Below are 18,224 nucleotides of genomic sequence, written 5' to 3'. Positions count from 1 at the left end.
CCTCAAACGTTCAATGAATGCAGTAATCTGCTCCAAGTTGCATGCTTTACAGTGATTTCTCTCCATTTATGTATTCCAATTATTTTTTATATTTACAAATGAAACTGACTAAAAACTATCCTAATGCACGTCTGTTGGGCACTCCGAGTTGGAATTATTTTGGTATTCTGAATCATTATGACCGTTTTAACATCAAATTCAATTTCAGATTATAAACTGTGATGATTTTCACAAAAAAGGATAGTGTTTTTTTCACCAAATGTAAAAATCGCAAATCAGTATAATCTAAGAATATGCAAATGGCATAAAGGTTCTTTCTGAAATCTGGAGAAAAAAACTTCAGCTAATTCAGGTACTATGACAGACACGGAGTCCCTTGGCCACCTACATATGTTTGGAAAGTTTGGGTCGGTTTGATTGTTATATAGTCTAGAAAATATGTGTATTAATATATCCCTAACTATATAGCAGGCACTATGACAGCTTATACTTTTTTGAGAAGCATATAATATCTTAAAAAATTGAAAGAAAATTCTTAATCAACGGCAAGGGGAAATTCCAAATTATTATTGTTTAAACATTTCAACAGGAAGTGTCTCATTTTTAGGTCGCGCCTGCGATTGCAGGGGCGAAAGCCCCTGCTGTCGCAAAGCGATCTATTGTGATCATTTCAGTCATTTCCCTTTCAAGGAGTAGGCAGAGGAGACAACAGACTGTCACGCGCACGCAGCCGGCCGGAATCGGATCAGGTCACGCGCTCCGATCCCGGCCGGCTGTTCACAACACATGCACACGCAAGCACAGGCAGGCACACACACAGGCACACACGCAGGCAGGCAGGCACACACGCAGGCACACACAACACACACACAGACAGACGCACGCACGCACACACACTCTCCCCCCCACCCCCTCCCCCCCAAACTCACCGGGCTAAACAGTCACAGAGGACGAACTTAAAAACAAAAATGCTGTCGCACTCGCACCCCTTCTTCTGGGAGCAGTGTAGGCCACTTACGTCATTGTAACATCAGAAACCGAAGGCTCGTCAGCTGGGGGACTCCCCGGTAGTCTTCCATGCCGTGGCCACGTCATTCCAACTCTGACGCAAGGAGCCGCGCCTCTGCCGAGCACGGGCGTGTTTGGGGCGGGACCTTTCCGCAGGAAAAGTTGCTGGTGAGAGGGATTGCCCTCCAGCGGGCCTTTTGAGCGGCCCGAGACGACGAGTGGGTACATGTTGGGCGTTTGTGGGAGAGCCACGCGTGCAAGCAAGTACGGGGCCATATGGCCGGCATGTCGCCTGCAGCGGTAGATGTGCCTTCATGAATGTAAAATTCTGAGTGCCACGTTGATTTCTCCGACGGCTACATTTGCGGTAAGCGTTAGGTCCTCCCCAGTCGTCGCCACCCCCCCCTGCCCCACCCCCTCCGCAATAACAGTGTCCGGGCGCTTTGGATGGGGACATGTAGGCTCGATGCTCGCGGCTGAATACCCCTAGTGCCCGCTCTCCCCTTCCGGGAATCGTCGTCGGGCCGGGCGGCGGAAAGCTGTGTTAGGTTTGGGGGTTGCTTACAGCCCGGTGCGAGCCCGCAAATTTACCCCCTTTGTGCCTATCCCCAGCGACCGCGTGGTGGAAGGCCGGGGAATTTGATGTGGCCAAGTAACAAACAAATCAACATATGCTTAATCACCCGATGTCTCACTCAAATCTTCCCTAGCATCGGGGCGGGGTACTGAAATGGATGATTCTATTCACACCAATCTCAGGAATATTAGCAGGGGACCATTACAGTTCCGGAAGGTTCGATTGAGTTCCGATTCTGAGCACCTTAAGCCTGCGCGGCAGTGCTTATGGGAGGCAGCAACACCAGGGTGCAGGATAATCTGACCGGGAGCCCTTGCCTTAGGATAGCCAGCCAGTCAGGCCTCGCACCACGTAGAACCATTTCAGGTAGAAACAATTCTCTTTCTTAAAATCTGTAGCTTATGCAGTAGATGGTGAATTGTGTGGCAAGTGTTACAAATCTATAATTATGCGAAAAACGCTGCGGCCGCACAACCGCATAATTCTAGTGTCCCTGGCAATGGGTCAGTTCGACGGCTGCGCTGTTCAAACTCTGAGCTAAGAATGTGGGTGCCACACCCATCGATAAAGCGTCTGACAAACGGTGAATCCAGTAGGCGCCCCGCACAGGGCTGTTGGCGCCAAAATCTTGACAAGCCATCCACGAGAGAGGCGTTTCGAGTGACAAAACCCTGGTGTTTCGTGTAGTGATTTTAAAAGTGCTCCGTTTCTTCTTGTGCTGGGTCCGTGGTGAGTGACACCTCTCACCGGCCTATTTTCAAGGGCGCCGTAACCCCAGACAGTGTCACTGGACTCTTTTTCATAAGTTGTGAGCCGACATGTTGATTGTGTCTGGTGTAAATTGTGAATACACAATGATATGTTAGTGTTTGAGAAAGTTGTGTTTTTCTGCACACGTAGAAACAAAACCTGGTGCACTTGAACGGTGTGTCACCAACAGAAGATTACATTTGAACGTGATGCGTCTTCTGAGCCGTTTTCACACACAAAGAGATGGGTGTGTTCACTTTTAACCACCTTTAGTGCCTTAAAAACTGAGCAAGTCTCTGACGCCGGAGATTTGGTTGCACACAAGTAGGTGAGGCTTGTGTTGTACTATTTTTCACTACGAAAGTGCAATCAGTGCGTTGTAATTTGCCTCGCACTCTCCTAAATGGAGGGAAATATTAAATGCCTGAATGGCTTTTTGAACAGTCAGAAAGACTCCCAGGTGAACTGAAGCAGAAATGTAGAACCATAAAGTTGGCACCTGCTACAACTCTGTACAAAGTACCAACTTTAGAGTCTATAGACCAGCTCGCTGTGGTAGTTACAAGACATGTGCAGAGCAAACCCTGCGTGTATAACTAAATATAGACACGTGCCATGGAAACATCTGATAAATGCACATGCAGCCTTCTGGTGCAGGGTAGGCCACTACAAGGGTATACTCTTGATTATAATAATTATTTGAAACACTTCCGTTTTGTCAGTTTGTAAGATAGCTGAGTGGGTTAACACGCTGACTGCAAAGATCTGTGAGTTAGCGGGCAGGTCACTTATATGAATCCTTGCGGGCTTTCTTAGCATTGTGTCTTACTGCTTAGTATGAAAAGGTGAGGATTTGAGACGAGCTAAAACGAATGTCTTTTACAGCGCTAAGAATGACTAAACGGCAGGGTCAAGTGCTGCACAAGATGAATAATAAGGCTATATTAACTCATTAAATCACAAAGGTCTGAATCAGTAAGGCTACGGTTAGAAAACACGGGCTGGGTAGTGGGGACCTTTGAGGTCTTATGCTGATGTAAAACCCTCGACTTGGGAGGGTAAATGCCTCTGAAGCATGTTAAAACCCGCCTCAAGAGTATACATGCCTCCAAAGTTTGTTAATCTCTGCTGTTACACATCCCAGACAACTATCATTGCACTGTGTGGCACCCCTCAACGCGGTCTAGAGTATTCACTGCAGTTCACTGCCCATTTGGCTAGCGGCAGAATCTCAGTGTGGTATCGTGATAAGTCCGTCCGGCCCTGCCTCCTGATTGCCACTGATGGTCCTAGGCGACCTCACTTTCATCCTGAGCCCGCTCTCGCCCCAGGTGCCACCCCACCAGCATCCACGCTTCTTCTGTAGAATGAAGCGTGTAACCCCTACTCGCTGCACAGCACGTTAGTAATTCTGCCCGCTGGGCTCCGGGGGGCACGTTGTTCTGTTCTTCCTGCACTGGCTTCCCAGGCGATGGCGGCATCAAATTCCTACCGTTACAAAACTAGGGACTGCTTGTCATCTTTTAGGCCATGCCTGTGACCATTCCCGACTTTTTCGATAGGGCCCTTCGAACCCAGACTCACTTGATCACTCGTTGGCATTTTATCCTTGCTTTGTCTTCTGCCCAGGGTTGATTGCGCCTCCCTGTTGGCAATAAATCGCAGTCGTGCGCAGGTATCTTCTGTCACGCTGAGATAGGTCCAGCCGCAACTAGTTGTCGGTTTTGTCTCACTTCTTAAGTCGAAATCAAATGTAGTGTAGAAGGTATTGTAACACCAAGTAACCACTACAATATGCTCAGTATAAACACATTCTTATTCCTATTAAATAGGATTGTGAAACGGCAGCATTGTAGGGTTCTCTTGTACATGGACTGTTTTGTTTCAAGAACATTTGCAGCACATTTGCCGTATAATAAAGGTAAATACAATTACAGTGCAGCTCTGTTTGTGCACAGTGAACAACATCGGTGGAGTGGCGTGCGCAGGTTGGGCTTAAAAAACAAATGACAATTCGGCGGATCTATTATTACGATTTAAGGAACTGGCCCACACAGAAATATCTTTCATCTCTTCAGTACTTCAGATCACAAAAACACTCCAGTTCTAGACGAGCCTGGAAGCACAGAAGCTTCAAGGCAGTTCCATTTTCCTTTCCTTAGGCAACATCTGTTCAGGTTCCTCTGTTGCCAGGAGAGTTCGCGCTGACACTCCGTTGGCTCCTTCGACCCCACTAATGCATCGTTATGAATCTTTAGATGTGCCTTTCTACAAATGGGACCTGAAGGTCAGGGAGCAGTCAAGTATAGTTAATGAGGCTATCTCAGGCAGCAGCAGTCCTAGCAATACTGAAAAGAAATGGCTTGCCCTTTCATGGATAAATGTTTTAATGAAACAACTAGTGTTTATTTAAGGTATGTTTATTGATACATGCATTTAAAAAGTTGCACGATGTATGTGATATCAAATGCAAAGGAGGGCACTATTTATGGTGCATTTTATTGAAAGAAACGTGTCATCAATAACACGACAATTAGCGAAATTCACTGGTCCAGTTAAGATAATACTTAGATGACTTGTAACAAATCAAGAGTGAGTGTCCCGCTTTGTTTTTTGCGCAGGAGCATGATTGCGCTGTGTTTGTTGGTTGTGCTTTATGCAGCCACTTGGTATTTCATCTGGGGTTAGTCATACGTGTCGCTGTCTTTCAGCTATATTTTGATCACACACTATTTTGAGACACTTTAAAACTCTTGCTGCCCTGCCTCCAGACAACATACCCATCCAATCGTTATAAGGTGCAACCTTTGCCCAGACACTAATTTTGAGTGTTTTACTGACAAAGCATCACTGAAGGTGCTGCATTATGCCACATTTCTTGCTGCGGCGTCAGCATTAGCTCGCCATGGTCATGGCAAGGGAAAGGCTATTATTCATCAGGGTGTCGGCAGCTTACAGGCCAGAGACACCCAACCGAACATTAATGAAGCATTCTAAATTTACAATGACTTATCCCAAGTATTTAGCCCGCATCGTGGGTACGACTATTGAAGTGTATTATGACAAAAACAATTCCGCAGCTTGTGGGCCCTGTTTGCATCACGCACATTCCCAATACTTTGTGGGGAACCTCCGGGCGCATTCAATTAAGGTTAACCCAAAATTTTGTCCATAAGTTTTTGACAACTCGTTTAATAATCCACAATACTTTACATCTACGGCCCAGTTTCCTCAACAGTATATGTCTGTTGTAATTACCCCAGAGTCAGGCAATACTAGCATGAATGAGCATTTAGTGAGACTGCTCTAATGCACTTTTTGAGACTGCGCTAATGAACATTGAAGAAGACTGCTCGATATACGAGAAAGGTTATTTGCGCGGGGCTCGGAAAGGGCAAACTTGGTACCAGCATGCAATATCAGCAAATGAATTTTCCCCCAAGGGTGGCCAGGGCCTGGTTAGAGAGCCTGGGAGACAAATGGCATCGCCTTTTAGATGGGATGGTAATGAATTCCAATGGCACGCTACGAAGTGGCTCAGGTAGTGGGGGCAAGAGTTATGACTGCTCCCATCGATCCACAAAGGAAATTCACCGGCGTTGGCAGCCTCTAATTAATAAACAATTAGACTGTTCCGCTGGGGACCAGAGCAAGACAATTAAAGGGGTGGTTTCAGTTAATCAAGGGGGCAGTTGTTAACTAAGTTCAAGTCCAACCCCTCCCACCCGTGACAATGTATCAGATCCATACGATTAGGATTCTGCGTATCCCATCATCTTATAGGATTGTCCGAATCTTCATCCTCCTGGCCATGTCAACTCATTCAAGCCCTATCCCAGACATAACTGCAAATGCCTGTATTCGGTTTGGACCCGATCCTTGTGTGGTTGGAAATAGAATGACTCAGCACCTCAGCATTAGATTAGTGATTGGTTGAAGGGATTCTTATGCTATGCCTTGGGTTTTATCGATTCTTGGCACCACCAATATACAGGCTTATGTGTCGCTAGGGAGAGCTGCAGCATCAATGGTCTGAACGGTATGATGAAAGAAGTGCCACAAGCCGCCAAGCATGCGCACAACGAATTGCTAAGTGGTTTGGGAATGCAACCCAGTAAAGCGTTATTGCACTAAGCGTAATTTCGCGCGGTTCGGTCCGATCAATCCAATGACGGACACAGACTTGCAAGGCTCGATGCAGCTACATTTAATTCTCACTTCGGTGGTATATATTGGAAGTTATAGCAGAAGCTTATGCGCATAATGCCAGGGGAACACTACAGGTTAACTTTCACAATCCCACCACTTTGCTTGGGCGAATACCACTGGTTTTCCATTATCAGCAGATACAATAATGCAAATAGTCACTTGCCGATCCCCCGTATAATATGTTCGGGTAAAAACAACTAACCGTATCCAAGGAATCTCTGTAAGAGGTGTGGCCTTTGTAACTAAGGGCGGGGCCTAAGAACCATATCTAAGCAATCCCCATAAGGTGTGGCCTATGTAACTAGGGGCGTGACCTAAGAACTGTTCTAAGAAAGGTCCATAAGTGGTGTGGCCTATGTAATTGAGAGCATGACCTATGAACCATATCTAAGAAATCTGCATTGGGCAGGTACCAATACGAAGAGAAAACGGAAGGGTACTATGATAAAGGTGCACTAAACAGCGACCGAAAGTAGCTAGGTGGGTGGGGGTGCTCTGTCATCGACGTAGGCCTCCTCCAGAGCTGTGGCGGAGTACAGGGCAATCTGGAAGCAGATGGACAGTAAGGGTACCTCTGCGGCAGAAGGATACAGTCTAGATACCTCTGCCTGGCACAGTAAGGGTGCCTGAGCCAAGCACCTGGAGCCGAAGGAGGCCCAGGAAACAGCGTCGGCGCCCCGTTAGTCCTTCGGGCGGTCGGGGGGCCTGAACCGACCGGGGGTGTGCCTCATCGCTCCGCCCCGACAGGGGGGGCGGGAGTATAACGAAATGGTAATTTACTGCACCGTCAGAGCATCGACTCGCCGTGCAAGATGGCTCCTTAGGCATGCGGGTCAGCGAGGGGCTGCCGCATTTGATCGCCTGTAAGATGACCCACCTTAACAACTACCTGTTTGTACGAAATAAACCTGCACCACTGCTTTCCCACAATTATGTCTCATGAGTTTTATTGGTATAAGTGTATAAAGTGCAATGCGGAGCGAGCGCTGGCGGTGTGGGCACTATGCTGGCGCCGTGCCTGCGGTGGGACTGCAAGGGTTAAGCTGCCAAGTCAAATGAACTCCGCGGCTCCTGCTTAATGCACTCTTATCCGAGCCCGGCTGATCCGGTCAGCGGCAGCTGTTCGCTCAGTTGTGCACTTGGGTGCCGCATCCTCCGGTCTCATGCAGTGGTCCAAACAGCCTGTTTCTTTTACTTTGTGTTTTAACATTTCCATCTGTCTGTTCTGGTTCGGACCTCTCCTTTGATCCGCAGTATTGTCGGAGTCGGCGCAGGGCTAGTGTGAGGAGGCGCAGGCTCTGAGAACCAAAAACCGAGACATTTCTCTCACAGAAATGCACGGCTGTAATTTGGCATCGCCCAGGGGCCCACGGTGGCTTGATTGACAGCGCTTATCGTCAGAGAGAACGCAGACCGTGGGCAATCCATTGCACCTTTTACACACACTGCTAGCGGCTGCTAATTCATTCTGCAATACGGCACGTGGAAAGGGCTCTCGGAAAACTGGGTCTGTACTAAATGTTCTGAAATTTGCTGGAGCTCAGAACAGGTGCTGAAAGGGGAGGACTGCCTTAGCAAATGCGTGGCGCCGTCAGCCTGGCTTATTTTGTTTATACACAACACTGTAAATGTACCAAATACAATATCTAATCTTAATTCAAAGCCTGGCTAGTGAAACTTCGGGGAAAATGTAAAAATGTTAAATGGTGGATTTTCTGTTGACATACTAGGTGCAAAATTGAATTTAAAATGATAAACGGCCATAAAATGCACAATTACTCAGACATTCCAAAATAGATTATTATGCGCTGCACAAATTATCAGGCTAAAAAGCGAAGTTCGGGAAGATCGCAATTCAATGGTTATGTACTTGGGGATTCAAAAAGGACACCATTCTTACTGCAACTTGTCCGAGTTGAAGAAGGTGGTTCCAGATGTACAATACTGAGAGCAAAGGGTGGTGTAAAAAGGGCTATCTTTAGTTGTAAAATAAAAATTGCAATAACATGCCTATAAGTATTTAATTAAGGCTTTTCTTCTATGAGGTGGCATTTGTAGAGTACTCATTACCAAATCAACATGGTGGTAAAGTAGTGTACCTCAAAAATCAGCATGAAAAAAGTTTCAGAAGCCATATGAACTGCACGAGATTAGATTCGGCACAAAGCGGAGAGGTAGAGCATTCAGGGTTTTACCCGAGGCTAAGGGAAAGACTTTGTCTCTGTGGTTATTGTTTTTTTTTTTTTAAATAAATACATTCGGTTATGTTTAGTGAAAGCTACAAACCAGAACAAGTATTTGCAATGCAATAAGTCTCGCCTTTGTGAGAATTTGAGCTATTGTCATTGTAAATGACAATGCCTTTCATTTATGTGTTTTGAAAACCTGCAAGCGGTGCGTAAACACGCACTTTATACTAATAGTCCTTGCTTACGAGAAGCAAGGCTGGCAGTAAAAGAGGCGCAGTTACGGCCAGCCTTGCTTCTCGTAAGCAACGACTAGAAGTACAAAGTGTGCATTTACGCACCGCTTGCAGGTTTTCAAAACACATAAATAAATAAAAAGGCAGTCATTTACAATGCCAATAGCTCAAACTCTCGCAAAGGCGAGACCTATTGCATTGCAAATGCTTGTTATAGTATCTCTTTGTTACGGTCGTGAATTGAACTGGTCCTGATTTTGCTCATGGGTCTATAATGAATGATAGTCTGTCACCAGACTCATCTTCAAGTTTCAGGTTGTCGCCATTTTTTAAGTCTTCTGTCCACACTGTATAGCCACCCTTTCTTGTTCAGAAAATTAAATTAATTCCATTGGTATAGTTGCATTCAAGACGCATGAAGATTTTACATTTTCACTTCGACTTCTTTCCCTCTGTGAGTGTGTTAGAAACGTGAATGTTCTTCAGCCCAGGTTACACTCTCGAGGTTTTTTGCAAGGCTTAGGCTGGCACTTTATCAGCATAAACTTACCAACACTCTGTTCTCTCACAGGCTGGTATTCCTCCCCACAACTATTTACCACACAACTTTCCAGCACCTAGATACCCTCACAGGAGATTAGCCACGCTATACAAATCCAGATTGAATGATTAATTGACTGGACACATCAATTAGAACAGGTGGGGCGGCTTAGAATATTAACCTACTGACGGATATGTATAAACAAGCATTTACAATGCAATGGTCTCGGCATTATTAAAGGTAGAGCTATTGGCATTGCTCATGACATTTTTTTTTTTTTAAATCTTAAATAAATGGCATTGTCGTTTACATTGGCAATAGCTTAATCGTTAAATAAATGGCATTGTCATTTGCAATGCCAATAGGTTAATCGCTCGCAAATGCATGACCTATTGCATTTACACACACACACACACACACACACACACACACACACACACACACACACACACACACACACACACACACACACACACACACACACACACACACACACACACACACACACACACACACACACACACACACACACACACACACACACACACACACACACACACACACACACACACACACACACACACACACACACACACACACACACACACACACACACACACACACACACACACACCCAGAGCTACACACACCCAGAGCCACACACACCCAGAGCCACACACAGCCACACACACACCCAGAGCCACACACACACCCAGAGCCACACACACACACACACCCAGAGCCACACACACACACACACCCAGAAGAGCAAGCACAGCGAGGGGGCAGGGAAGCAAGCACAGCGAGGGGGCAGGGAAACAAGCAAAGCCAGGGGGCAGGGAAACAAGCAAAGCCAGGGGGCAGGGAAACCATCACAGCCATGGGGCAGGGGAGGAAGCACAGCCAGGTGGCAGGGGAGCAAGAACAGCCAGGGGGGAGGGGAGCAAGCACAGCCAGGGGGCAGGGGAGCAAGCACAGCCAGGGGACAGGGGAGCAAGCACAGCCAGGGGGCAGGGAAGCAAGCACAGCCAGGGGGCAGGGAAGCAAGCACAGCCAGGGGGCAGGGGAGCAAGCACAGCCAGGGGGCAGGGGAGCAAGCACAGCCAGGGGGCAGGGGAGCAAGCACAACTAGGGGACAGGGGAGCAAGCTCAGCCAGGGGGCAGGGGAGCAAGCACAGCCAGGGGGCAGGGGAGCAAGCACAGACCACTTTTGCCTGTCTCTAAAATACCCTTGTTGCTCAAAACAGCCATCCTATATTGGAAAGGTACATTGAAATACACCAAATAAACAATCCCATACTCTCCTAATTTTCCATTACTTGGTATACCTACTACATTGGGGCCAATTACAAAACATAGGATTGTACAATGGACACAAGGGGGGGGGGGGGCGTGAGAAACGGTGGGAGCCTTGTTCATATTTGGCACACTAGCCCTCCACTTCAACTTCATCCATACTCACGGAGTTCCCCACACATTATTTATGATACATGCTATGTACACCCCTGCTCCGTTGCCTCCGACCTCCAGCCCTTTACCCTTTGTTTTGAGCAGACACCAACACCTCTGAAGGACACTCCCTCCTTTCTGCCAAGAGATGCCTTGCAGCATTCTTGTTCCTCGTTTTATTAATGCTACCGGTAAACCCAAATAGCAAAGAGTGGGATGCCACAAAATCACGGCACCTATAGGTTAAAGAACTTCAAACGCATGAACTAGCGTCCCAATCCCTACCCTCTTATAGCTGCTGACACCTCTGTCCCAGGAAGGAATTAAGTTTGAATCTGTGGTTATGATGATACCAGCTTTTTTATTGGGAAATCAGTAATTAAGTGTGCGGCGCCAATGTGCTTGCAATGAACCCCCCACAAATGACCTGGTGCAAGCAAGCTATAGGATTGGTGATGGACGATACCTAACCCACTGGTTCTATAGGGGCGTTAGAATGCATGCTGGGGCCTCCTTGGTGGGCGAGAGACCTCATTAAAAAAATGACGGATAAAGAAAGGGCGAATGCACTAGAGTTCCCCAAAATAGGTGTCCCTAAATGCCAAATGCATGATTCTTCATAAGGGTCTACCTTACCCCACACAGCCTCAACTGTTTATATCCAGACACACAGGTCAGTTGTCCGAGAAGTAAGATGGTGGATGATTCAGAATACGAGAGGCACTTCTATATGGGACACAGCAGATAGCTGTATACTAGGTCTACACCATCACCTGAAAAAACAGAGAAACCGTATAAATTTGCAGATATGGCTATCCTCATAGTAAAACGAGCTATTACAATGATGTGGAAATCGGCCCTTCCGCCCCATTACACACATGGCACAAAGAGATGGCCAGATAGGGAGGGGCAGAAAGCTCCATCATTAGAAGAGAGGAATTACGCAGGGATTGCAAAACTCCCATTTCCATGGATTTGGGACCAGATGTTGGAAACACTGAAGGCTAAGGATCTTTCAGACCATTTAGGGCCCTAATGAGTGTTGTCTCATCTTCTACGAGTCACTGAGTCCATGCTACAACACTCCCCAATAAGGAATCAAGCTCTCAAAGTATTTAAGGACGTGATGACCCAAAGGAATATGCACAACGGGATCCTATGTTGATAAGTACAGGAGTGAGGCGATTGGCGGGAAGGGGGTGGGATAATGGGGCGTTGGGGAAGTTTATGATGTTCCAGTTCTGATTATCTTATTACAGAGTCCTCAAGAAGATGTAGAGACACAAAATTGATAAAAATGGTCGTAATTAAACATACATAAACTGTTTGACTATAGCAAGTACAATGGAAAAGTCATATGTCACTGAATGTAAGATTGGAAGACCAACTGTGTATTATGTTGAGGATTCCTGAAACCTATAATAATGCTATGCTCGATTGTAATGATTACATGAATAAAACCAATAAAAGTATGTTTAAAAAAAGCTAGTAGCTATTTTCTTTTATGTTGTGTGCGCACCAGAGCTCACAGGCCAGAGTATTGTGAAGAGTGAGCCCCCTGAAGCTTTCTGGGCCGCAGCACCACGGGGCCTGTGGGGGCCTGTGTTACACCACTATGTTTTCACTAATCATGGCTCACATATTGAGATTAACCTAACCTTTTTAGGTGAAACCCTACCCTGCAGATATGAAATGTGCCTTTATCTATGAGTTTGTACTCAACCACTGTCAGGGATCCCAAGAAATGATAAGGAAAGAAAATACATGCCATACAAAGTAAACTTCAGCAGTTTTAAGGATTCTCTAGATGGAAGGGGAATGGAAGGCAGACCGGAAAAGTGAAGAGGGCAGGTGGGGAGACAGTGAAGGGGCAGTTAGACGGGAAAGAGAGATAAGAAAGAGTGCGAGAAAAAAGTTGAGAGCAATTATAAAGTTAAGAATTGTACAGCATTTTTTTTTTATGGGGCATGGATGCCGGTATTGCATATTCTTAACATGACAATAACCCTAACACACATGTTATTATAAAGCTATTTATAATGTATTGGAATACTAATATTGCACCTCATAATTTACATGGCATTCAAATGGCATTATTTACATGGGAAATACTATCTGCATGCTGTTGGGTACATTTATATGGAGGGTCGTAAATTACATTGCATTTTCACACCACTGTTTATGTGGCATTGACACATCTGTCAACATGGTTCTGGTAAAACAGCATTACGTGATTTGTGTGGTAATTGCACAACATTAGCAGAACATAGTGGTTCATGATAACCAGTGTTACTCAGGGGCTTGTGGGTCACAGGCATTGGGTGGTGCATCGGTAGCGTGAAGTTGTGATTTGGCCAGGGTTTATGCTTGTCACACATTTTACAGTTTCTGGATAGTCTAAAACAATTTGGCACTCACTACTCACGCTGTTGAGTGCTCAGACCGTGAGCACAAATGATGACATAGTGTAAATATCGCAAAAAGTTCCCAATTAAATGTCAAGGGGTACACAGTGTGCTCTTTTGCATGCCTGCATTGCCCTAAAGGCCCCTGCATCAAGCAACTTTCTTCTGGAGCTGTGTGAGGTAAGCCCCTGTGAGTCATCAAAGCAGAGCAGAGGGGGGAGGTCAGTGTATGATGGGAGATGGGCAAAGCTGCCTGAAGACTTTTCTGACTTTCCTGAAGAGAGCAGCATATCCGAGGTCAGCCGGTGTGCACTATCAAAGCTGCCTCGATCTCCCCTGCATGCCTCCCTTGCCTGCTGTCTGCTGCCCAGGCAGCTGTCAGTATCAAAAGCACAGCCTGCAAGCACATTGGCGCTGCACACTTAATTACTGATTTCCCAATAAAAAAAGCTGGTATCATCATAACCACAGATTGCAAACTTAATTCCTTCCTGGGACAGAGGTGTCAGCAGCTATAAGAGGGTAAGGATTGGGACGCTAGTTCATGCGTTTGAAGTTCTTTAACCTATAGGTGCCGTGATTTTGTGGCATCCCACTCTTTGCTATTTGGGTTTACCGGTAGCATTAATAAAACGAGGAACAAGAATGCTGCAAGGCATCTCTTGGCAGAAAGGAGGGAGTGTCCTTCAGAGGTGTTGGTGTCTGCTCAAAACACAGGGTAAAGGGCTGGAGGTCGGAGGCAACGGAGCAGGGGTGTCGCAGCCTGTTGAATGAGGAAATGGGTCATTGGGTGAGGGGAGGGGTTGGGGGCTGAGGGCGTTCGCCGTACCCCCTCAAATAACGACCTGCAGACTTCTGGAATGCAGCTGCACAGCTGAGTGTATAGGAATGCAGCCCCTCCCCTCCAGCCACTGCAGAGCACACTCCACGCCCCCCTCCCCCCCACCACGCGATCATACCGAGACAGCCATGCCACCTTTGACCGTAAGGGCTCCACCCGCAGACTGAACTCTCAGGGAAACCATCCTTCAACATACTAGAGCTGACAGACACATCCTAGCAGCTCATACCTACGGCGGTTCGACTCCCGTCCATCAGAACTCGGACACACACACAACACACACACAAACACTCAGAGACATTCACACAGGCATGCACATGCACTCCAGTTCTGCCAGAGACAAATGCACAACATTTGGAGGCTGAGAAAAAAAACGTACCTGCTCCTTAATCTGACGGGCAGGTCAGTCCCACGGTTCTGGACAACAGACGAGCTTTCACCGAATCAGAAGCCGGAACAGATTGTGAGGTACACCTTATTTCTCTGTTCCGATTTCTGATAGGATAAGAGGGCACATGAATTGGCAAGCCCTGAATCTCCATTATTTATGGGGCACGCTGCACTGCCTTAGCCAGTGCAAGCATGCCAGATATGTATTGTGCCAGTGTAAGGCAGGGCTGTATCAGCCCCCGCCTGACACATGCGCAATCCATTCATTGGAGCCCTCACCTGCTGCTGGCAATGGGATAAGTCCGCTACTGTTGCCTTCTGAGAGCTGCCCCCCGGACAGAGCCATAGAGGACGAGGGGGCAGAGGCCTACCTGTATCGAGGCTCTATCCTGCGCCGCAGGGTTGCGTGGACCCCCTGCCGCCTTGCCCGACCGCAGCCGTGGAAGCAGTGGGGTGCGCCAGCACGGACTGCAGTGGTGCACCCGCAACAATATCCTGTGTGGGGCCAGCCTCGACATATCGGCGGCCCTCCGGCCTCCTGAGGGGTAAGCTTATCATCGGCGGCCTGATCGGGTCGCGGACAGAGCGGGTGGCTGGAGTTGATTGCGCAGCCGGCGGCAATCTTGACGCTTTGGCATAATACTGGCGGTGACCTGTGTGGTTCCTGGCAGTGAGGGGGCCTGGGACCTTTGAAGTTCTGCCGAATTGGGAGCCCTGCACTTGAGTATGGCCGTGCGGCCAGGGACTGTGGCCTGCCGACATTCGGCTTGTTCTGCCTCTTCGTCTCTTCCCCCCCTCTCTTCTTCGCCAAACGTGCAGGCCTATTGGGGGCTCGGTGGTCTTTTCGGGACACACGGGGGGCGGCCTATGCTGCCGCTGTTGTTTGGGGTCTATTGTGAGTGGCTCCATGACGGGCTCCGGGGCATGTGCCGCGGTTGTGGTGGTGGCTCCGGGACCCTTGGTTTCCATATCGGGCCCGGAGCCCTGTTTAAAAAAAATAATAGATAAAATGAAACCCCCGGAACCCCGTAGTGCTCCATGCAGAGCTCGGGGGTGTTGAGACGCTGTAGGGGGCTCCTGTGCACCCGTTGCGAAGTAGTAGGGCTGAGGTCCCGTTTTAAATACAAAGCCCCGGAGCCCCGCTGGGCGCCATGCGGGCTCCGTGGCATGTACAGCGGTTGTGGGGTCTCCGTGGTGGTGCTCTTGGGCTCTAGGCCCCGTTTAAAAAAAAATTGAAACCCCGGAGCCCGATGTGCTCCATGCGGAGCTCCGGGGTTTTGATGCGGCGTCAGGGGCTCCTGTGCCCCCGTTGCGGCGTGGTAGGGCTCGAGGTCCCGTTTTGAAGCATGAAGCCCCGGAGCCCCTCTGGGTACCATGCGTACTCCGGGGCATGTGCGCCGTTTGTTGCGGCGAGGCACATTTTGTTTTTAAAATTGACGGGAGGCAGGCGCCGGGCGAAGAAAGAAGGCTGAGGAGACAGGAACGAGGAAAGAAGAATGGAGAGAAACAAGAGAAAAAAAAATGCCCACCGCAAGCTTCAGAAATTTTCTGAATCGGGGCGTGTTTTGGCATTCTGAGTGACGGTTGACGTCACAGGTGGAAAGAACGCCAAAACACGCCCCCGAATCCGAAAGAGACGGGGCTTTATTGGAGTGATGCCTGTCTCCTCCAATGGCTGGCCTCCGTTTAGGAAGCCAGCCAATGGAGGAGAGAGGCGGGTTCAAGCCCCCATACTCCAAGTCATTAAATCTCCGACCGGAGACTGCGCAAGCGCAGCCTTTAGGTCCTCGACCTAAAAACAGCAGTGCCCGTAGGCTCAGAGCTATCAATCGTGGTCAGTTTTAAACTGTTTTTATAACGCGCTATGGTTGAGAGCTCTGGAGTTGAGACTTTACGCACTGCAAGTTTCTCACAGTGCCTGTCAGTGAGTTAAACAAGTTTCTAAAAAAACGAAAAGATTAATTTACCTAGTGCCTCGTGCTCAGTGATCCTCTTCATCCCGGAAGCACAGGCTCCTAGAGCTCCAGCCAGCAACTCTTCCCTACCATTCCTGGTGCTGCTCTCATACTGCTCATTTAACAACAAGGAGTGGTGATGGACAGAGTTTCTGAATTAAGCAGAATACTCTCACCCAGTCAAGAGATCAGGGCTAGATCCAACACCCTTTTTTTTTTTTTTTTTTTGTTAGCTCACTGCACCATCCCAGCTCAGAACCTGGCTACATGCAAATTAGTCTGTTCCTGTCCCAGTGCATGATGGGAACAGGGCAAACCAAACTACGAAGCCAATTCTTACACTGGGAAGGAAACAAGCTACCGGGGACCGGTTTCTGGCATTTCAGCCGTCGTCGGCCCGGCTTGCTTGAATTTTCTGAATCGTTTTTGGCCACTATAGGTGTGGCAGGGTATACTCAGACATGAGTCCCTTTCTCACTGCACCATCAGGATTCAAGCAAGCCAGGCCGAAGACGGCTGAAATGCCAGAAACCGGTCCCCGGTAGCTTGTCTCCTTTCTGGTGAAGAATTGGCTTGGTAGTTTAGTCTGCCCTGTTCCCATGATGCACTCGGCCAGGGACAGACTGATTTGCATATAGCCAGGTTCTGAGCTGGGATGGTGCAGTGAGATAAATAACGGTGATGGATCAAGCCCTGATCTTTGGACTGGGTAAGAGTGGTCTGCTTAATTCAGACACTCTGTTCATCACCACCCCCTTTTCTGAATCGTTTTTGGCCACTATAGGTGTGGCAGGGTATACTCAGACATGAGTCCCTTTCTCACTGCACCATCAGGATTCAAGCAAGCCGGGCCGAAGACGGCTGAAATGCCAGAAACCGGTCCCCGGTAGCTTGTCTCCTTTCTGGTGAAGAATTGGCTTGGTAGTTTAGTCTGCCCTGTTCCCATGATGCACTGGGCCAGGGACAGACTGATTTGCATATAGCCAGGTTCTGAGCTGGGATGGTGCAGTGAGATAAATAACGGTGATGGATCAAGCCCTGATCTTTGGACTGGGTAAGAGTGGTCTGCTTAATTCAGACACTCTGTTCATCACCACCCCCTTTTCTGAATCCTCATACTGCTCAGGCAGCATGAAAGAAGCACCAGGATTGGCTGAAGCACGCTGGCTCGATGCTCTTTGAAGCACGGGGGCCTATGCATTCTCTCCAAGTAGCTGTCCATCGCAAGACAGCAGGACAAAGTGACATGCCCACATTAAACTGAAGGGCACACTATTCTTCCCAACTTCTTTCTTGGCCTCAGAATAGGCTGCTACAAGCTCGAAATATAAAATGGTAATAAACCTGTTTTATTACCATTTTATTTTTCATGTTTCCTGCTCTCCAGCGGAGGGGCGGCGCTCCTTCCCTCTCATGGAGACACCCCCTCTGCTTTCTGCAACATCCAAATGCATGTATAATAAGGGCAGGTGTATTTCTGGCGGTATTATGGCCTCTACCTCCAGTTAATTAGTGTGCACAGAAATGTAGGCCTGTTCATTGACTTTCCTTGTGAGCATCAACGCATTTTTTAATCACAGTTCCTAAGTGTTTCTGATTTGGCACTTCATATAATGCAGAACGGTTTAGTTCATTGAGGTTGTAAGGCGTCGCTATTTGCCACAATTTTCCATTGAC

At 47.8% G+C, this 18,224-nt stretch overlaps 1 protein-coding gene across 1 annotated transcript in view; it reads left to right on the top strand.

The window, feature by feature from the left end:
* ADAMTS9 (ADAM metallopeptidase with thrombospondin type 1 motif 9) overlaps positions 1 to 18,224 on the top strand; it is a 914,249-nt gene that overhangs the window by 143,657 nt on the left and 752,368 nt on the right. The window lies entirely within an intron of this gene.

The sequence above is a fragment of the Lissotriton vulgaris genome, chromosome 9 (genome assembly GCF_964263255.1).
Source record: "Lissotriton vulgaris chromosome 9, aLisVul1.2, whole genome shotgun sequence".
NCBI lineage: Eukaryota > Metazoa > Chordata > Amphibia > Caudata > Salamandridae > Lissotriton > Lissotriton vulgaris.
This window is presented reverse-complemented; position numbering and strand designations above follow the sequence as displayed.